This window comes from Chaetodon trifascialis, chromosome 21 (assembly GCF_039877785.1).
Source record: "Chaetodon trifascialis isolate fChaTrf1 chromosome 21, fChaTrf1.hap1, whole genome shotgun sequence".
Taxonomy (NCBI): domain Eukaryota; kingdom Metazoa; phylum Chordata; class Actinopteri; order Chaetodontiformes; family Chaetodontidae; genus Chaetodon; species Chaetodon trifascialis.
Genome location: NC_092076.1, coordinates 2059910 through 2082615, shown reverse-complemented (window position 1 = coordinate 2082615; position 22706 = coordinate 2059910). Strand labels below are relative to the sequence as shown.

The following is a 22706-nucleotide window of genomic DNA, read 5'->3' as shown; positions in this document are numbered from 1 at the left end:
GGGGAAGACAAGTAGTGGTTATGGTTAAGGTAAGGATCCAGGAAATGAATTCAAGTCTGTGTGTGTGTGTGTGTGTGTGTGTGTGTGTGTGTGTGTGTGTGTGTGTGTGTGTGTGTGTGTGTGTGTGTGCAGTGATAAGATCGGTGTTTGTGTAAATTGGCACAATGTGTGTTTGTGGGTATGTTAGCTCAGTATGTGCACTTACACAACGGTGTGTGTGTGTGTGTGTGTGTGTGTGTGTGTGTGTGTGTGTGTGTGTGTGTGTGTGTGTGTGTGTGTGTGTGTGTGTGTGTGCGTGCGTGCGTGCATTTGTGTTGAAGGTCATTATCTCAGTGTCCTGCAGGTTAACAGAGGGGCAGCTTCTCCTCCAGTATTGATCATTTCCAATCAGCTGCTGAGTGATCAGCTGATCGAGGCTGGAGCTGCTCCGGTCAGGTGGAGTGTGTGTTTGCTGCACACAAGAAATCCAATGAACTAAATCAGGAAACAGGAAATGATGAAAGTCGATGAAATGATGTCTGAATGTCTAATGTGATGACATGAAGGTATGAAAATGTCCTAAATACACAATATGAACTGATACAAAAAGGTTTCACTGATTAGATGAAGTCATATTTTTAAGTGTTGAAGTGACGTCCCACATTATTTTGTTCTACAGGTGTTAAAGGTTTGGCTTCAGCAAACAAAACAAAGAAAATATGATGCCTTTTGTTTGTTTTGTTTGGCACTAACTTTGGTTGATTTAGGTTTTCTGTGGCTGCAGAACAGCGGCCACTGTGGCCACAAGAGGTAACTGCAAGGCAACTACACATTGAATTAAAAGCAATGCACGACATCAGCCTCGGACACAACCAATCAAAATGTCTACTCAGGACAGAGCGAGTGGAGCTGGATCCCACAAACACGCTCCCACTGAGCGTCGGTGTGTTTTATTCTTGTTTAGAAGCACTGAAATGTTTGTCCCTGGCATAATAAACTGTCGCTAACAAGAAGACTGCAGGTAAAACTGTCGAGGAAACAGCTCTGAGCGCACTGAGAGGGAGCGTTATTGCTTTTACATTAAACTTTTTATTTGGACAAGAAAGATTTTGCTTTTTCTCATTTTATTCTTCAGAAAACGAGAAAAGAAATAGAAAAAGAAATAAAGAAGAGGGGATAATTCTCCTGAGCTCAGTTCAGCTGCACTGAACTACTTGGACAATTTAATTACACAGGTACAACATTTAATGATCAAGTCTAAATTTCCTGATGTGTGACTGGGAGCCATAAAAGAGCTCCTCCAAAGAAAAAAGGCGCCGTAAAGTGACGGCAGGTTGAATAACGTGTTTATGTTTGAGAGTCATCATGAAACCTGCTTCCTGTGACAAACAGGATGTAAAAAGCAAGGAGGACGGAACAAGTGTCAGCTCCCTTAAAGCCGCCTGTCAGTGCTTCGCAGACGAGCTGCTTTAAACTGGATATAAATGAATGACAGCGTGCAGGCAGAGCCGAAAAATGAGATGTGGAGAGCGAGCCGTGGACGAGATGAGGCTGTTATGGTGAATGTTATCAGCGGCATCACCTCCCCTGAAAAGAACGGAGAGTAATGGATGTGGAGGCGCGCTCGTTTCATTACATGTTGTCAGCACAAAGAGCAACAACAGCTCTCCTGACGGCCATGGAGGAGACGTCGAGGTTAGCCTGCTTCATTACTCCTCCTCCTCATAGAGCGGTTTGACCGAACACAGCACAGCGGCACAGGAAGCCCGTCACTTCATATCCCAAGTTCACGCCAGGCCACGAGATGAGGGGAAGAAAGCCTGAAACCTCTGCACCATCAGTCAGCTGAGATACTGCATCGTCATGTTTCTACCACAGCCCAGAAAGGACAAACCAGCACAGGCTCTGGAGAGTGCCACTGTCGCTTCTCCTGCATGCTTGGAAAGGGAGGGTGAAATGAGGAGGGTTGCTGCGGCTCAGGAGGTACAGCAGTTGTCCACCGATCAGGAGGTCTGTGGTTCGATCCCCGGCCTCATCAGTCCACAAGTATCCTTGGGCAAGATACTGAACCCCAAAACTGCCCCTGATGCTGCGCCAGCGGTGTGTGAATTCATACGTACATCGCTTTGCCAAATGACTAACTGCAATCTAGAACTTCACCACTAGGTGCCACTAAATCCCTTCAGTGGTCATTTCTGGGCACACCCTCAAACAGCGACATCACCGCTCACCTCAACATAGCATCACCTTTAAAGCTGACATGTGGAACAGGCTAGCATGTTATTTATTTGCACATGCAGCAGTTACAGACCCACATGGTCCTGTTTTTTGTTTGTGTTTTACTCTTTTAGCTCTGTTTTTGGTCTCCACCAGCTTCAGAGGAAAGTATTTTGCTCTTAAGCGGCTAAAAGCTCCACAATGTCGATGTCTGAGGTGTCTGAGGTGTCTGAGGTGTCTGAGGTGTTGATGTCTATGAGAGCAGTAAATCTGCGTCCGGGCGGACACACAATGAGCTGAAACTCACTGTGAAGCTCCGTGAAGTCGAGCAGAGCGGCAGATTCAGAGCAAAACACCCAAAACGCTGTCACATTGTTTTCACAGCGTCTGTTTGAGAGTGTTTCTGAGCTGATCTGGCACAGAACAATACCTCCTCATAGAAGAAACAGTGGGTTCGCAGCGAGGACAAAAACATCGATGATGAATCTACACACGACTGCCAGGATGAAGACAGCGACGTGATTCAAACTGTTTCAGTGAGCAAACTGCAGTACACTGTGGAAAATGAGTGTAATCATAAGTTATTAGCTAAACAGGTAAAGACATTTCTTTCACTGGGCCAAATAAGGGCGATGACGTAATGAGAGTTATGTCGGCTTGGAGATTAAAAGACGTGGACAATGTAGGACTTTTGGAGCTTCACCCACAGTCGGGGCTTCAGTTTAGGATATTTCTGTCCCTGCAGCTGAGATTTCCATCAGATCATTTAAAGATTTGTCTCTTCTAAGTTCCCCAAAATAACAGCAGCACAACATGAAATCACTGGATTACCCTTTAACACTTGGCTGGCTCTACACACACAGCAGGGTTTTGACAGGAGGCGATCGTGTTGGCAAACATGTCTAAAGAACGTTACTTTAGGACGCTGAAACCAACAAATAAACACAACAACAAACTGCGTCTAACTTTCTAAACCTGGTCGAGATGAAACACACCAGCACACGCATTCTGGGACTTCTTCCAAATCGCTTTCGACACCTTGAAATTATTCTGATGAAGGATCAGAATCACTTCAGACCTACACGCTCACTTTGTTGCTGCCGTTTCATTTCTCGTCACTTCACTCTCGCATTTCACCGCCGTATCACCGTGTGATGTCTTATCTCTCGTCGCACTTCAGTGTGAAGACAGGCGTGACGAGTTCTATTCAGTCGTAGCTCGAACAACATCGCGCTCGCAAACGTCAAAGCCATCAAAGGAAAAGCTGTTTTTAATCTCCTGAGCAGCTGATCTGAGCTGCGATGTGAGGGGAGGTGAAGTGTGAGGGGGATATCTTTTACTGCCATGAGACCTTTAAACCAAACACGCAGATTTGGTGGAATTAACACGGACACACGCGCGATGTCACACAAACATCACACACACTCAGCATGTGTGTGTTGGAGCTTGTTAGCAGACATGTTGTCTTGTCCATCAAGCGTCTCCAGCCTCCCACCACTGACCTTTAGTTTAATTACTCTAACAGCCTCTCTGTCCATGGAGCCCAGCTCAAATTACACTGTGTGTACCAACATGTATTACTCACATTGTGAGGACGTAAATCAGTTCACACATGTGTTATTATGACCCGAACAAAGGAGGAAGTCAGGTGACGTAGCAAGAAAGTCCACATATGGAGGAAGGACGGGTCCAACAAACACAGGACGAACATCACGTGTGTAATAGTAACATACTTTACAGTAACACACAGTTTTGGTGCCTAAATCCAACTCTGTCACCTTAATGACATCATCACGAAGGTGGCTGATGGACCGCCTCTGTCGCAGCAGCCTGACTGACATTCTCCAAAGGTCGCGCGTGTCGTGTTGGGACACATCAGCGGTCGAGTTTTCAGCTGTTTAAGACGAGGACGTGCTGCTTTGTTTACATTTTCATTCCAGACGAGGATCTGTCGAGAGGCTCGTCATGTTCACCTGAGCTGCTCTGATTGACATGCAGCTCATAACTAATCAGAAGGAGTTCAGCGAGTCTCAGCAGGTGGGAGGAGACAGCCAGCGCTCACTCAGGTCAGTAAAGGCTTCTCTTACAGAAGAGTGAAGGGCTTTAAAGTAATTACGCTGACGAGTCGGAAATGTTTTCTCTTGGGACTCCTTAAAATGGAGCTCCGTCGTCTTGTGACTCCTCGTCAGAGCTCATGGACCGAAGCTTTGAGTCTCCTCATCAGCTGGTTTCATTTGAAGGACACTTGAGAGGCCTGAAGAGGTTAAAGTACTCTGTGTTTCTAAAAGAAAAAGGAGAAAAAGCCTGAAAACATAAACCTAAACTGCTCGTCGCTGTGTCCGACCCTCTAGGATTCATCTTGGAACCTTTGGAGGGTCCAGGTCAGCAGACACGTGCCTGCTGTGTTTCCACGGACGTGTGTTGCACAACAGCAGAGGTTTATAACAACAGTTTAAGGTCATCTTGTTTACTTTCAGTCCTCTGAGCCTTTCCCACAATGCACCGGGGGCGCAGCCACAAATGACACAAGATGATGCTTGTTGACAGTGACCCAACATTGACCTGATGCACAAAGCTGCGCTGCAGGCAGTCAGCCACAGTTTATGGAGATCAGGAGCCGTACAGGAAGCATGAACGGTTTACTAGATCAGAAAGTCAATGAGAGCTGCGTTTGTTTGCCTCAGAAGTGACACCTTCTGGCCTTCACTGTGATTATTATATTTCTGGCCCGAGGTCTTTACACCATCTCATAATGTCTCCGTCACAATGTCACCAAATCGTAAAGAAACAAGAAAACCAGAGAGGAGGTCGATCAGAAACCAATCATCAGCATGACGTTCATTTTGGAAGATACTGACGGGTGTCAGCTCACAGCAAACCAGGTGACAAACCCGCTCAAACAAACCGGGATTAGAGAAGAATCAGATTAGAGAAGGCTCTAAATGCTGGCTGGTTACCTGCTGCAGCAGCTTCACTCGCATCAAAGTGAACGCGTCCGCCCGAGCAAAGTTTCTTTGTTTACTTTAGACACAGAATACCATCAGGCCCACCAATGCTTTCTGCAGCAGAAACAGAGTCGTGAGCAGCGGCTGTGAGTCACCCACATGCAGCAATTTCACCTAAAAACATCATCGTTGGCCGCTGTAATTAGCTTGCAGATGGCAAATGGAAATCCCATTTAATAATGTGCAGGAAACGAGCCGAGCCGAATCATTTCCAAACAACAGCGCGCTGTACGCGAGCTGGTTCCTCTGGACCAGCTCAACAATGTATTTCCTCAACAAACCAGATCGTATCATGCACACACAAACGCACACACACACACACACACACACACACACACACACACACACACACACACACACACACACACACACACACGCACACGCACGCACACACACACACACACACAAGTCATTTCCTGCATCGAAACAATCATCATCCATCCGCAGCAGTTATCAGGAGAAACCAAAAGTCATTCAGGTGGAGTTGGAGAAAATTTGTTTTTGTCCGTAATTAGAGCGCTGGTGGCTAACAGGCATCGATTAGAGGGAGGGGAGGATGGAGGGGAGGGGAGGAGGAGAGGAGAGGAGGAAGCAAAGGAGGAGAGGAGAAAATGAGATGGGGGGGAGAGGAGAGAGGATGAAAGGAGAAAAGAGGGGATGAGAAAAAATAGGGATGGGGGAGGAAATGACAGGAAATGCAGGAGAGCAGCAAACGAGAGAAGTAAACAAAAGAGGAGAGGAGAAAAGGATGAAAGAAGAAAGGAGGAGAGGAAAGAGGAGAAAATGAGGATGTAATAGAGGGGGAAACAGGATAAGGGAGGAGAGGAGGAAACAAAGGAGGAGATGAGGAAATGAAATCAGGGGCAAGAGGAGAGGAGAGAGGACGAAAGGAGAAAAGAGGGAAGGGGAGGAGAAAACAAGGGGAAAACAGGAGGAAGCAGGATAAGGGAGGAGAGGAGGAGCTCTGATTGAGAAGAAACACCTGAGAGTTGCTGTTTCAGGCTTTTCTCACAGGTGTGACTGACCTGAGTCAATGGTTTGCCATTGTACCATAATGACACGATCTGTCACGGCTGCACAGCTGTCACTCAAAACCTCAATTACACACACACACACACACACACACACACACACACACACACACACACACACACACACACACACACACACACACACACACACACACACACACACACACACACACACACACACACACACACACACACACACACACACACAGGGTCAAGTTAATTAGATCTGCAGTGAAGCCGGTGAAGCAGACGATGAAGAGGCCAAGATACTGATTAAGGTGACACTGCTGGGGTACAGACAACACACACACACACACACACACACACACACACACACACACACACACACACACACACACACACACACACACACACACACACACACACACACACACACACACACACCTGACAATAACAACAAAACCAGACACAAAAACATGACACATCGACCAACATTTAAGAAAATGTCATTTTTGTGACTTTAAATCACCTGAAAATAAGACGTTATGTTTCCATTTGTATCTACAGAGCGAGCAGCACCATGTTGCTACGGAAGCCCAGAGCGGACAAACCTAAGGCGGACTCTCCCATGTTTTCAGCAGCCACTGTCAGGGAGGATGAGGCGAGGGCTGTTCAACCGCTGCAATCTGCAACCTCACCACTAGATGGCCCCAAATCCCCCTCACTGCACCTTTAATCAGAGGATCCATTTGATAGATGAAGCAGAGTTAAAACAAACGAGACGCAGGGAACGAGAACGAGAGCGGAGCTGCAATGCGCTCACGTTATCTGACCTGCCCGCACGAGGAAAGAGCGGAAATAAAGAAATAAAACACATAAATCCCTCGTTGGTATTCATCAGCGAACACATCTGAGATGGAACATGAGCGAGGCAGGAAAAGCTCCCGCTGTGCTTTCACACTTTAACTGGGTGCTATTTAATCATTTGTTCACGCAGGTGTCACAGTTTGTCAGAAAGCTGCCAGGCGGCTCACAGACACTAAACTTTTGCTGGAAGAATCCAGGAAAGTTGATTTTTTACTTTCTTTTCTTTTCTCTCGCGCCGTGCGTTTTGCTGCGAGGCCTTTGGTCTGTGCCGCTTCGGCGCTTCGTTAAAAACCTGCACAGGGATTCAAAAAAGGGCGAGGACAGCCGAGGAGGAGAATCTGCCTTCACACGCATGCAGACAGGAAGACGCAGCAGGCTGATTATCCTCCACGCACACACGCATTCACACACATACAGATGGAAATGGCTGTAGTTTGGTTTCTTTAGCTGTGTGAACACCTTCATCTGGCCCGCAACACATCAGGTTAATACTGAAATAATCATCTGCTCTGTGAGTGGTACTATTCATGAAAAGCTACAGCCTCACCTTGAGGTGTTTGTTTTCACTGCACTTTCATCATTAAAGACTCGACGGATGATCTCAGCTGAACAAAGGTTGTTTGATGCGATGATGCTTTGTCAAAGATGCTTCTTTCTGGCTGAAGTTATCAGTACATCTCACGCTTCACTCAAAGCATTTTCCCGCCTGCTCATCAGGAGCGATAACCAGTCACACACACTGACACACACACTGCAGCGGCCGGGGATCCAACCCCCAACCATCGCCAATCAATAGCTCGATTATCCCGTGATTACAGCCGAGCTAATTATCTCGCATCTGCCACGCTGTGTGCAGGACTGTCAGCCTCCATGATGGAAACAACTTAACACAGAAACCCAAAGAAAACCAAAATAAGGGGACGCAGACGTCTGTCACTGAGCTCTGAACAGACGTCCACGTTAAAGACGCTGCAGCTGTAAGTGGAGGATGTGAACTCTTCCTCCGCCGCTGTGAGACAGAGGGGTGAAACTGCAGAGATGCCTCTTCATTAAAGTCCTGCAGCGAGTCTGAAAGTTGGGCACACGAGGTTCCTCGCTTCCTTTCAGGTTCACTGAGATGCGAAACCTTTCCAGAAGTGCTGAATGTTGTCTTTGAGCTCTGAGAGCGGTCAGCTTCACGCCGCCTGTCAGAGACTTTAAATATCTCCTTTAAACAGTCGCAGCAACCCGAGCTGCTGTTTTATATTCTCTATACATGTGAAATGTCATCATCCAAAGTTCGGGAAACAAAAGTTAGCCGAGGTGAGCGGCGTGCTTTGGATTCAGGTGCTGTCTGTCTCTGAGTTACACCTGGCTGCTGGACTTCACTCTGAATGGCAGACAGAGGAGGCATTATCCATTATCCCCTCACAAAGGTTTGTAATCAGGGCCTGACGGGTGTCAGTGAGGCGGCGGGGCTCCTCCGGGGGCCGTTCATTGTGTCGCTGTTGTCTGACTCCATTGTATGAGCTGATATTTGTATGAGAAATACCCCCACTGGCATTTAGTGAATAGATTTCTGCTGAAAGCTCCTGATGTGAAGGTGCTCTTCCATGACTGACCACCGCCGCTCTGTGTGTGTGTGTGCGTGTGTGTGGAAAGGGCAGAGTGGTGGGTTTAAGCCTGCATGACTGATGAGTGTAAAATCATGTTTCCACTCTGATTTTTGGGGAGGATATCACAGCTGCAGCAGGCGGACAGGGATCCAGAAAGCTCCGTGCCGTCCTCCCTCTCCTTTACATTTCCTCCTTCTGCTTTTATTCCTGCCTCTGCCTTTAGTTTATGCTCCTCGTTCTCTCTTTCACTCTATTGGACCATATGGCCAAAAGTATGTGGACGCCCAGACATTACACCCATATGTGACACCTCCTCTGGGTCCAGTCTTCCCTCCAGATGTTGAGCCTGCTGCAGGATTTGTTCCCATGTTGAGTGACGCCGTCTTTCTTCATCACTGTCATCCCCTAAATCCTGTCCTCAGTCAGCAAATCCAACAGCTGAATCAACTGTGTGTGTGTGAGTGTTTTAATTAAAGGACGGATGCTGGATTATCATCTGAAGATCCTGACAAAAGGCCAACGAGATCTTTCACCTTTACCTTCACTGTGATCCTTACGTTTCATCTTTAAGTATATTTCCATCTTTGTTGGAGTGAAATGGTCTCTTTAGTTTTAAAGACAGACAAAGAAACCAAACTTTAAAGGGATTAAATACAAATTAAGTGTCCCGTCCGTGAATACCGTGTGTTTTTCAAATGTTTTTCTGCACGAGCAGATGTGAATCGTCTTCGACCGCCGCAGAGCTGAACGTATCAGTGTGTGCATATGCAGTAAAAACAAGCTGTCCACTGTCTCTCAGCTGCTTTCAAAGTTTTAAAATATCCCAGCTGGATGTGGCTTCACTCACAAAGGAGATGATCAACGCGACAAAAGGAAAAGTCATGTTAGATATTAAAATCCTGAGCCGACGTCAGAGGAAACACAAAAACGTCTGAAATCTGCAGACGAGTCTTAATCTGGAGTGATTTAATAACGTGTGCTCAAAATAAACCTGTCAGTCAACCAGAAGAACAATGGAGGAGGAAGTTTCTTGAAGTAGGACTGAGAAGAGTTTATGTGTCTTCTTTTCTCCGTCACTTCAGCTTGGTGGAGGACGTAATCCCATCCAGCCGCATGAAGCGACCCCTGAACACGAGGGATTACGGTGAGGGAGACGATGCAGCCGTCATGGTGGGAGAGATGAAGGCAGCAGTGGATCTGACTCTGGGGTCCCTCGAGATGGGACAGCTTCACATGGAGACGTCCCGATGGAGAGGGAGACTGAAGGTGGACAACATGGAGGGAAAGAGGAGCTGCAGGACGGCGGCTGAACAAAAGGACTCCGACTGCTCAGATTTTTTCAAAATGAAACAAACACTAAAATACCACAAACTCCGTCTCTTCATTCCACCACGGGACACTCGAATCATGTGACGCCTGACATGCATATGAACATGCACCATTCAACACGCTGACTGCCAATGAAAAGGACATACGTGAGCAGTGACGAGCCCACACGATGAAGCCCAACCTTTGTCACAGTTTGCTTTGATTCAGGCAACAAAGCTGCTTGTTAGGTTTGGGAAAAGTTCACGTTTTGTGTTGAATAAGAGCATTGCTGTTACGTATGTGACAGTAATACGATGAACAGCATCTCCTTTGCTCTTCATAACGTCTGCAGCGAATAAATGTAAATATTGGTCATAATAATCTGTTTTTCTGGAGGTGGGCCTGTAATTTTCTCAGCAGTTCAGTTCAAAGCCGTCTGATAATCCAAATTCATCACAAGGGCCTAATTATCTGAGCAAACAGGGACATTGTTCTAAAGGCCGTTAGCTTAGCTTAGCTTAGCTTAGCTTAGCAGAATCAGCCTCGCTCCACATTAAAAATCCACCTTCTGACACTCCTGAAGCTCTCATTAAGACCATTTGTTTGAAGTGGGTCTGTGTTAAAGGGTAAATAGCATGAATCACCTCAACCTGAAAACCTCTGGAGGTGGATTCTGGGTAATGAATGAATTCAACCAGGCGCCGCCAACGAGCTGAAGTGCAGCTCAACATAAAGCTTCGCCAGAGGCCTGCTGCGTTACCTCATCGCACGCTTTACAACCAGTGCAGCGGCCCTGACTATGATCTGGAGCTTTTAGCACTGTGCAGGTGATCTGGGTTATTTCCTGCATGAACCAAGATTTGAGTTATGAGCGTGAAAGGAAGCCGTGCAGCGGGCGCCCCGCCCTGATGATAGACAATAAAAACTGGCAGCTTCGGAGTTAAAAAGGTGAATGAATCCTGCTGTCAGGAGCTGGAGCATTACTGCGATACCATTATTGAAGCCATTATTTCCAATTCCACCCCGGGCAGCATTAATCTCCCCCAACTTTAATGCGATGATCTGCTTTGATCTAAATACAGTGGATTGGTACTAATTGCTTAATCAATTTCCACGCTATTAACGAGTACCAGGATAATTCACACAGAAACAATCACCTCCAGCTAATCGGGAAGAGGGAGATGAAGAGGAGAAGAAAGGAGGAGTTAATCTCAGCTGTCTGCTCCACCCGTCTGTGCCTTACAACCAAATCCCAAATCCCGACTGACGACAGGACGACAGAGGACGTAACAAACAGGAAATTAACCAAACGGCGGCCAGCGTGTGCTGTGATTCACATCAGAGGCCCCTCACGCCGTCAGCGACACTTATGATGTTTGGTCAGAGTTTATCAATTCAGATTTCCCACAATCCACTTTGTTTCCTTCTGCTTCAGTTCATCTTTTTGAAATAATCCCATTCAGCTGAGGCTGCAGACTGGTCAACATTTACTCCCCTTCAATTATTTCACAAACTAATCTGATCCAGGGTCCGAACAACGTTCTGCTTCCTGTTTTAGAGGCGATGATTCGACTTCACGGCCGCTTTGAGCTGAATTCTCTTGTGTTATGCTGGGACAGGCTTCTAATATTCAGTCTGTGCCCTTTGACAGAAACGGGATGGACAAAATATTAGGAACACCTCTGAGAATAAGGAAACAGCAGCACCAAACAAACGGCCTCAAAGACGACCACAAAGCTGAAGATGATGATGAAGATTCACTGCACCCTGCTGCATGAGACCACTTCAGTTTTAGGTCTGGCTGGACTTCATTAACTGTAAACACATGTGAGGAAATGCTCATTGTGACAGATTTACTCATTGAAGTTTCGAGTTGAATTTCCAAAGCGGCAGCTGCCTGGAAGTAAAGGAATCCGACAATGTGGCACAAGCACAACATGAGCCAGCTCTGGCCCATATGTGGCTGGCAGATTTGGGCTGAGTATCAGTTCCAGTTGGCGGCACTCGGGCCAGCTTTGGGCCATTGTCGAGCCGTGGAGTCGGCCCAAGTAAAGCCATCGTTCTTCATGACCCGAGCGAGCCGCATTGCTGGATGCTGCAGGATTTAGGCCACAGTAGAGCCACGGTGTTGGAGCTGCTCGGGGTGTTTTTAGCAGTGTACATGACCGTCAAAGTGTCAGGATTGATTATCAAACACTAATCTCCCTCATCACTACAACACGAGGCATCAGGGCCCAGAATTACTACTGCAGAACAGAAGGCGTGTTTGTTTTCCTTACCTGTAGTATCAAAAACCGCAGGGAAGGAGGTGGAGACAGAGGAGGGAGCGCAGGAGGACCAGCCGGCACAGCAGGACAGCACCAAGAAGAGACAGAAAGACACATTTTATTAGAATGGGAGTAACAACAGAATGTGCTCAGCATTCGAATGAGCTGCTGGATGCTGCTGACGGGGCGGGAAAGAATCACCGGCCGGCAGCCAAACACAACTAAATCTTCTAATCAACTTCACAGCTAACTAATCAGCATCTGGAGCCACGCTAACCGTTAGCCAGGTGGACCAGTTAGTCTGGCAGGTAATCAGCTGTGACTGAGCGGCCCAACCGGCTGCACTGAGTGAGGGTCGAGTTCAGAACGCGAAGCCAGTCTCAGTACTCCTAAACAGGATTCATTACATCCCCGCACTCTGTTTATTCAGCAGAAACACAGCCAAACAGAAAGCAGATGTGAACGCAGCTCAGCGTGTTATTGGACGGCCGGCAGTGCTTCCTGAAGGAGGACGCTGCAGAATACAAAACACCTCATGAAACCAACATGGCTGCCGCTGAATCCGAGGCTCCACGGCCCCTCTGTGCTCGCTGTGAGGTCCTGCTGTCTGTGCTGCACGTGTCTGTTACATCACCGAACCCGCTGGAGGCCGCTTTGTCTTCAGTGTCACCGAAGCAAATTCCTGCACATTTGTTCAGGTTTGTGAATAAAGCGCCGCTGACTCTGAGGTAGAAGTGAGATAAAAAAACAAGAGCCAGTCACGGCAGAGAGAAATATCCCTGACAGGTTATGAAAACCCAGACACGGCTGGATCGAGCCTCTGGATGCTGCGATAATCAGGCCGAGTGAGACCGTGCGGCTGCGGCTAATGCAAACCTTAAAATGTGAGGAGTCTGACGAGGCCGGCCGGTTTGAGCTGTTCAACGTCACGCTTGTCATCAGCATTTGACTCGGGGAAATGTGAGAGTCGGGGCAGGGGGAAGACAGCCGGCCCCCCCCGGGAGGGATGAAGGACCGAGACAGAGCTCAGGAGCAACACACACTGAGATAACACACTCACGGACACACCCAGCTGTAAATACTCTAACAGTCCAAACTGCCAGCGTTCATTCAGCGATGCAAACATCTGCAGAGAGACAACAGCTCAATGCTGCTCGCTGCACGGCGCAAAGCCTCCATCCAACGTCCTGACGTGAGCGTTCACTGATCAGGTTTTAGCTTAAATGATTAATGATTTACTTTAAAACGTGTCAAAACTGAAAACAGCTGCAGTCCTGCTGATATGTGAACAACACGCTGGACTCGTTTTATCACTTTTTTTTACTTTTTCACACAATCAAAAAACACAACAGCAGTGACAGCTCGGCCGGCCTCCTGAAGCCTATGACAGACAGGAAATATCCAGGGAAGCCGCTGACGCTCGCTCAGCTGCAGCATCAGGGCGTGGCTTCGTGCTCAGGTGTGTCACAGAGCTGCAGGGGTTTGATGTCACGCCAATGTCTGGACAGCGTGAAACGCCTCCGCCAAATGACTGAATGCTAAAGTGAACAGATGGACTGATTACCGTAATGGCGCATGAGACGAGCCTGAGCTTCTCCGTGTTATTTACATGCTTTTTTCACTCTGCTGGAGCCCATTTATTTGAAACACTGGCTCAGATTCCCTCTGATTTGATTTGGTTTCTACTCGCTGTGTTAAATCAGGTGTACTGTGCGTGGAGACACACATTTTACTGAGGTCTGTCTTCACAGGATTCATTTGTCTGTGTGTGATTGAGTTGAGGAGGACCAGCGTGAAGCCAGTCTGTGCTGGTTTTTAATCACACAGCCATGTCTGGAATGTTTTGGAGAAGTCAATTAGGATGGAAATTATGAATCACGATGCTCGTCTGAAATGTTTCTCTCATCTGTTCGTGGAATGCATTCGCAGACTGTTTCCACACATCTCCAATGTCACGCACGTTCTAAACATGTTTGAATGAGGTCGTTCCTGAGGAGAAGAACATCTCACGTGATTGGTTTAGCTGAGAAAGACGAGAAGGAGCCTGATGCTGATTGGCCAAAACATCAGCCATGATGTGAAGATGCAGACAGATCATCACACAGCACACACACTGCAGTACTCACACACACATTCATCATGTGGTATTTGATTACCATGTTACGCGGCTCCACCGTAATAACCTGTGTAAGTCGAGGTGACATAATAACCGCCATTTGTCAAAGCTAATGATTCCTGCTCGTCACTGTCTCGGCTGCTGTCACTTTAATGGATCGCCTCGGCCCGCTCGGCTGGTGACACCAAAGGTTACGCCGCTGTTTGCTGGTTAATAATGAGCGGCGACGCTGCAGCTGATGGAAGACAAACGAGCTGTGTACGTCCACTGTCCCGGCCTCCCCTCTCCTGACAGACTGTACTCTGGCTTTAAACGGGGTTTGGGTTCTGGTCTCGACAGGACGTTTTTCTCTCTACGTTCTCAGCTAAAAAGAAGTATAAAATGATTAAAATTTTCATAAACGGAGTAAAAGTTGCTGTCAACAATGTCAAAGCTCCTCTTATATAATGATGGTCTATTTAATAAATGCTTGGTGTTGCAGTGCAGCAGTTGACCACTGGGAGAACTCCCAGGATTCAAACAACCCATAATGCAACACTGTCATCACCATAAGCTGCACGCTGGTGGCGTCTCTTTGAGCATCAAATCATCACGATACACTGACGCTGTTTCCCAGCGGTGACGTGCATCATCTCTCCAAAATAAAGAGGAAACTTCGTCACGTTTACTCTCCACAGGATTATCAATTAATCCCTCCCAGATTAGACATTTAACATTTGGGCCGACTTTCAACCTGTCGAAAGGAGTCTGAAGACATGATTCACTGCTGAAGGCTGCGCTTCCACCCGGGTTTGAATATTCAAACTGTATCTGCACATTGACAGCTGATCCAGGGGCCTCTGCAGTTACACTGGTTTGCTGGTTTTACTGGGATCAGATGTCGTCATGTAAATGAGGAAGGCGGAGCTGGTGCCAACAAACATGGCGCCTCCCAGCTCAAGGGTGGAGAAACGTCACGCTGTACGGAATCACGGTGAGAGGCTGACCCCCTCCAGATGTGGTCTGGCTGATCCCAGCACATCCAACCCCAGTACGCTCTGCACGCGTTAAGAGGCGTTCCTTTTTATCCTAAAAACAACCGCATACAGATCGCCTTTCATTGGCTGGTGCATGAATCTGTCTGCTGTGAGAGGAGAGGAAATTTCCATAAAAACGTCCCCTCGCTTCATTCATCCGCCTGCAGCGCTGGACACCGCAGAGAGAAGATCCCACATGTGGGGGCTTTTCCATCAGTTCTGGGATTAAAGCCGACAAACTTTTGCATCACATGGCCTGTTCTCTAAAAACTCGGGGCAGTGGCCGCCCACCTCAGCCGGCTGTGTGAAAAGAGAAGAAGAAAGAGAAGAAAACAGCCGGTTTGTGGGTTAGAGCGAGCTCCACAGATGATTCACAGCCTCTGCAGGGGGGATGTGTCATCCTCTGTTTGGTGCTCAATAATTCAGCAGATACAGAGGCGAGCGTCTCCGCTGACGCCTTGTTTATGTGTGAAAGGCTTCACATACGTTGACTGAGAACTCCCCGCAGAGTTGAACTTTAATGGCAGCCAACGCTCTGTAAGAGCAGGTCGTCACACAGATCAGAGAGACGCTCTTCTGCGGTCTGACAGGTCGAGCTTCTGTTTGCTGGGAACCAAACGAGCAATAAGCTGAGCGAGCGAGCGAGCACAAACAGCACAGACGCTCACGTTCTCTCACGTTTGCTTTCATTCCAGGAAGCCTTTCAGCGCAGAATGCAGCTTTTTTTGTTTCGCCGTAATCGACCAGCGTCACTGCAGCTTTGTGTGTGTGAAAATTAAAGCGAGTGTCTGTCATTTGGTTCAGAAAGACGACAGACACTCACACGTTTCGCTCGGCTCTTCCAGCAGCCGACGCTCTGCCAGACAAGTTTAACACTTCTGAAAAGCCAACGCCTCTCTCTGCCTCCAAACACCAACCCCGCAGCGCCTCCTCCATCAGTGCGTTCACCTGTCCAACCATCAGTTCATTTCCAGACATGGACACCACGCCAGTTTCTCACCTGCAGCTCGCTCTGCAACACGAAGAGCTTACAAACATGTTCTGGATGTAGGAGCGTCCTGATGCCAGCCTCTTTTATTCTTAGCACTCTGAAAAGAACACTCTGTGTTCTTTTATCACGCTGTGGTTTCACGATGATTCGTCACTCAGAAATGAGGCTATTCTCAGGTGTCACTGCAGCACCTACAGTGAAAACCTGCAGATGGAAGCTGCCAAAGCTGAAAGAAGACAAAATTCATCTGTTTACTCAGGTTAAATTATAGTTTAATGACTTGTTTACGGCTGCGTTCCAAATCAACTGCTAACAATTGAATTTACTGGAGTTTCTTTTCCTTCTTTCTTTACAAACCAAGTTTCTGGATTTTATGTATTTACTTTTCTCTAATTGTGTGACTCTGACACATGAGATGATCCAATAACAACAAGGCCACTGAGAGCATGCAGATGTTTTCAAGCTAACGTTAGCATTGACTCTTTCTGATTCAGACACAAACCTTTTCACTCTGAAGTCACAGCCAACTTTTACCTGGTGAACTTTACGAATTCGAGGAGTTGGATCAGCGTCTGAAGGGTTCAGTTGTTTAGAAATGAAGTTTGGATTTTTCTCAGCTGAACTTTACTTTCCTGACAGCAGCTGTTTGAAAAGGTCGACTTCTTTTTTTGCACTTCAGAAGCCAACATGCAAAGGCAATGCATCAGAAACACGGTGACATTCTGCTGGAGGCTGAAAAGTGTGTCTGCCACGCCGTTAATAACACGTGATTAATAAGAGCTGGATGGTCGATGTGTCTCTTCGGGTCTCGACTCTATAATCAGCTGTTTTCATGTAAATCAGATGAGTGAACAAAGTGTGTGTCCGTGTCCTGAGCCGGTCATCACATCTAAAGTCGAGTTTCCAGCCAGCGATCAATGAAGAAAGAGCGGCTGGAACATTTTTAAAGGTCGGCTGAAACCTGATGTGTTGTTTTGGGGCTGTATGAGCTCTGGTTCAACATCCACATTTTCAAAACAAAAGCCGCTGTGACCTTCCCACCCCGCCGCCGACTGGAAGCGTTTCCACGCGTCACTTTAAATGACGAGACGCCAAAACACAGAGTGGGATGTCTTCTTCGTTAGCAAACTGGGAGACAGAAGGAAAAGGCTCTGACATGCTGACAGTGGAGTCTACAGAGCTGTGAGAGGTCGACGTGCTAATCAAAATATTCCCGCTGGTGAATGATCTTTACGCTGGAGAACCGAGGCAGGAAACAAACAGCAGCTGCACGGACTGCTTCACGCTCACTGCTTGTTTTCATGCTACGTCCATTCATGGTCCTGTTTACAAGCCACAGCGCACAACCTGATTACAGTCTGCAAGCACTCAGAGCTCAGGCTGCCCGTCCAGCATCCCAGAGCTCCTCCTCATTACGGTCTACGCTTTCTGCTGATACCTCTGTTTTAAAGATGAAATCTAAAACTTTACACCAGACGTGAGTCAGCTGGGAAAGTTCAGATCGGAGGTTGGTTTGGAAACAGCAGCTCTAACCTCAGCTTTAGTTAGTTTCTTCTGTAACAGTTAGCTTTACATTGTAAAGTCAGTCCACCACTTTGATCAGGATGAAGATATGTAGTCAGCTGTTGATTGGCTCCCCACAGGATTCCCTGATTTTCAATATTGAACACACTAAAATATGCTGAACATGATTAGCATTATACCTGCTAACCCACAGCTTCAAAGTCTGTTTCTAATGATTTCATTTTATTATTTTTATGTATTTTTGTTTCCCTTCCTCCAGCTAACTGTGTCTGATGAGCATTTACTTTCTGTGACCATTTTAAACCAGTATTTTCAGGAGCTCCTTCAGTGTGAAACTGACTGAAATATGTGAATCAGGATCAGCTTTCCTGGCCCAGTATTAGTCCACATGAAGACATTTGACTCTTTTGATGCTCTCAGTGTACTTAAGTAGAAATACTGATTTGAGGGACGAGGAAGCAGAAATCCATGATTATGGATGACCAAGTCCAAAATTTAAGACCTTGATTTTGGACTTTTGACCTTCGAGCGCCGCTAATTTTATCAACATAGTCCAACAGAGTCCACAGCTGAGCTGAAGCTGCTGCATGTTGTGGAAGCCGGTGTTGATGCTTTGCCCTGAAGCCGCCGTCCTCCCACGCAGGAGAAACCCTTACATCACAGACCGACGGCCAAAACAGCGTCCAGCACCGACCAAGGTCAATTGTTATTCTCCATCTGTGCATACGTGTGCTCGTCTCCAGCACGCACACACTCGCTCGGACACATGTGTGGCTGTGTGTGGGCATACGGTAATGCTGGATTGCCGGCAGCTCGAGGGCCCAAGGTCAGGCTTGGCCCCGGCGGCGCTCATCTGACAGCGAGCGAGTGTTTTCAGGCGACGCTCTGGGAGTCGAGGCTGCAGGATTTTAAATTTAGCCGCTCATTGTCCTCATTGCTGCCTCCCCTGCTGTTTTATGAATCCCCCGTTTCATACCGCAGCGCGGCAGGCAAAGCGGCCATTTGTTATTTTAATCGTGCACCTGTAGGTCACAGGTGCAATGGGCGTCCTGCAGCTGCTAATGTGTGTTCTGTCTTCTGAACGTACCGCCTGCCACGCACATAAAGACAGGGACATTTGTCTGTGGTGGAGGAATCAATAAGGGTCGTCAACCCTTTGGAACCGTAATATTTAAACACGTTTAACGGTTCTCAAATGTCCCCGCAGGCCGCCGCACACTCCCTCTAACTGCTACCAAATGAAATCAAAATATCGGCAAAGCGAGGCCCCTGATTGGTCATTTAAGCTGCTTCACACAACACATCAGGACTTTTCAAATGCAACTGAAAGCTGTGATTGGACAGACTCCTCTTGGACATGTCAGCTGGGATCATGAGAGCAGGACGGGACGCTTTCCCAGAAGAAGCGAAGCTCTGAGGCGACGTCTGCGCTGCGTGCGACTAAAACAACAGAAGCAACAAACGATGCACGACGCTCCTCCGACTGTCAAACTCATTCACTGCTGCAGCCATTAAATACAAGGTTTAATGAGTCTGAACACTGCGATTCAACCTGTCCATGTGCGAGTCAGTCAGATATGCGTGAGCAGAGTTTTTAATCTGCATTTCTAGAAGCATTTCAGAAGCTACTCATGCAACAAGCTTCTGTGCGTCTGTTTAATAACTTCTTAAGGAATAATTTGCCTTGTGAAAGAAGCACATACTGTACGTACAGCTCATAACTGCTCTGAACTCTTAAAATAAGAGCTTTTAACCCTTCAGGCTGATCAAAACAAGCTATTAAACGCGTCACACAAGCAGCTGATTTTCTTTCATCCGTATCCGTCAGCAGTTAATCTGAGCGTCGCTTTAACCTGAACACTGACGGATCAACTCGTTCCAGAGCTGCTCAGATGTTTAACAGGAGCCACGAGGTCAGCAGAAGAGGAGATTTACTTTGGATTTGATTGGCTCGGGTTAATTACACCAAGAGCCCAATGAATGGAAGTGTGTGTGAAAGGTCAGCTGTTATAATCAAGCAGAGGGGAAATGAGCCCCTGACTCTCCGTCTATTTATGAGTCTGTCGTCAGCATGAAACTTCCTCCTTCAGTCCTGTCCCTGAATCACATTCTGCATCCTCCTCGCTCCTTTTCTCTCCACCCTCACCTGAACGTCTTCTTCTCCTCTTAAACCTCTTGAATCTTCACCTGTATGACCATCTCCTCTCTCCATCCTCCCTCCTTTCACCTTGATTTGTCTCCTGATCTCTACTCCTTCTTCTTCCCTGCACTCCTTAAATGGTCCTCCTCTGAGAGCCCTTGAATCTTCCTCCTCTCATCTCTCTCGTGTTGGTCTCCTCCTCCTCCTCCTCCTCTCACGAGCCTCTTCATCCTGTCCCCTCCTCGCTCTTGCAGGCCTCACCCTCTACTATCATACATTACTGTTTGATGAGGTGTTATGGATTATTCAGATCGAGGATGAGGCTGCAGCTCTCCTTCATGTCCCCCTACATGAGGACATGAGTGTCTCTGAGACAGAGTGCTTTCAGGACTTCAGTGAGTGTGCTCCAACATGAAAGCTAATCGCTCATTAAGATAAGCCTTTATTGATCCCATGCTAAAGAAATGTACTCGCTAGAGAAGCGGAAGAACAAAGAACAAATAGGATATAAAATAAAGTCAACTACAGAGGCTGTGAGCATCATATAGAAGAGTATAAAAAACAGAGATGAATAATAATAATAAATCATCTAATAAATAAATCAAAGCTCTTTCTACACAGCTTCGGAGTTGTTGGCACAGCTGATGGAGGCAGGCTAGCAGTTTCCCCCTGCCTGCAGTGTTCGTGCTAAGCTAAGCTACACGCTTCCTGTTCTTGACACCTGATCTCCATCTTGTCATGTGACTTCCTTCAGCAGTGAGCTGTAGAGGTTCCTGCTGACTGAGTGACATCCACCTCCGCTCCTCCAGCAGCCAATGATGTCCAATTAACGTGATGCAGCCATCATGTTAATTGGTGACTCGAGATGGGGTTTTGAACTTCAGCCCTCATCTGCATAATGGAATATGGATATGGTGTTAGCGCCTACATATTTTAATCTACACAGGGCAGTGCTGCTGATCTGCTGGGCACTTTCCATGTGTTTAGCATAATATCACAGCTCAGGTTGGACCCTGGATGATTAGCAGCAGAGATGAGGGGAAGGCTGAGAGTATAAGAGGCACAAAGATGAAAGATGGGGGCAGAAGAACAGGAGATAAAAGGTGGAGTCGCAGCTGTGCATGCTGTCAGAGCCGTGCATTTGAAACTTCCAGTTTTAAATTTCATAAAACACATTTTTCTAACAGGATGCAAAAACTCCTGAGAGCGGCTTTTTGGTCCAACAGTGTGAACAGGAACTAAACTCAGGAACAGATGCTTGAAATGATGTAATACATGCATGCACTAAAGACGTCCAGAGAGGACGATCTGGCGAGTTTTAGGGTTATCCAACTCATCAGGTTTCCCACTCTGTTGATTTTCTAATATAATAAAGAGTCACTTTGAAGTCATTAGCCGCTGAATGAGAGGTCAAAATCCTGAGATGCTTTGAATTCTCCAGAAAGTAAAAGGCATTAATTCATAATGGAGCTGCGAGTATGTACCACAAATTATACGAGGATTATTAATTCATGCGCAGGATATTCTCTGGGTGGAGAGGAAGACGAGCAGGAGGAAGATGATCTAACATGAAGATGATTTTACTCTCTGGCAGCATCGGACGGCCTGTGATCGCGAGTTGCAGCAGTTTGCAGATCATGTTTAGCTGATCTGTAACTGATGTTCAACCAAAGCTGGGTGACATTATTTATTCAGGAGGGAAAAAAGGAGCGTCGTCTGAAGGCATTTACATGGACATCAATGGCTGAAACACACTCAAAAACAGGACAAAAGCATGCATGGTCTTATGCAGAGGTCGCATCACTTTCTACACATTTTCCCAGAATTCAGCCTGACGTATCGTCGTCTTTGAAAACTTCAAGACTTCACCGAGGATTTAAATTACAGTTTTGCACTTTTGATCAGTGCTCGGCTGCACAGCGGGAGTTTAGACGGCGCCGCCGGTGAGGATGTCAGCGTTGGTGACTGTTAGCTGGAGCGTCTGCAGCAGCCGAGGCGGCTTGATTCAGGTTTTCTTCTGCTCCAACCTCCCAGTCATACACTCGCTGTAATCAGCTTTGGATTGAACTCTGATCGTCATTTCTCCGCCTGTCGCCGACGCTCACGCAGAGCACCTTTACGCTCCGCCACCAGATGGCTGCCTGATTCAAGTCATGACTCCTCAGGAACGCGTTTCTTCCGCTCCCAGCTTTCTTTCAGACATCACAGTCAGCTCGGAAAAATTCACAACGCCAGCCCGGCGTTACACTTCCTCGTCTCTGTCAATTTGTTCCCATTTCGGGGAGCGGCGCGAACATGTCCTTGTTTTTTGGGGTTCAGTGAAGCAACAAAAAAGGTGAAATCCCAGCGCAGCAGAGAGAAAACACCCTCTGAGCCCGGCGCTATTAGTCACAGCAGAAGCTGGTGTAATGTAGTAAAAAGAGTGTTGATCATGTCAAGGGCGGGAGGATTTTCTGCTCGTGACTGCGACATCAGACGCTCCCCAACGCACACACACACACACACAAACAGGAGCATCCAGGCATGAACACAAACTGAAGCCCAGATGGCAGTGTGGCCATTTATACCAGCCTGAAAATGGACTGTGTGTGTGTGTGTGTGTGTGTGTGTGTGTGTGTGTGTGTGTGTGTGTGTGTGTGTGCGCGTGAGTGTGTGCGTGTAAGCATCTATTAATATGTGTGAGTCAGAG

At 47.2% G+C, this 22706-nt stretch overlaps 1 protein-coding gene across 3 annotated transcripts in view; it reads right to left on the bottom strand.

Moving 5' to 3' along the window:
* The window catches only part of LOC139349289 (glutamate receptor ionotropic, delta-1-like), a 397115-nt gene that overhangs the window by 224851 nt on the left and 149558 nt on the right, over positions 1-22706 (bottom strand). The gene's annotated exons all lie outside the window — the stretch shown is intronic.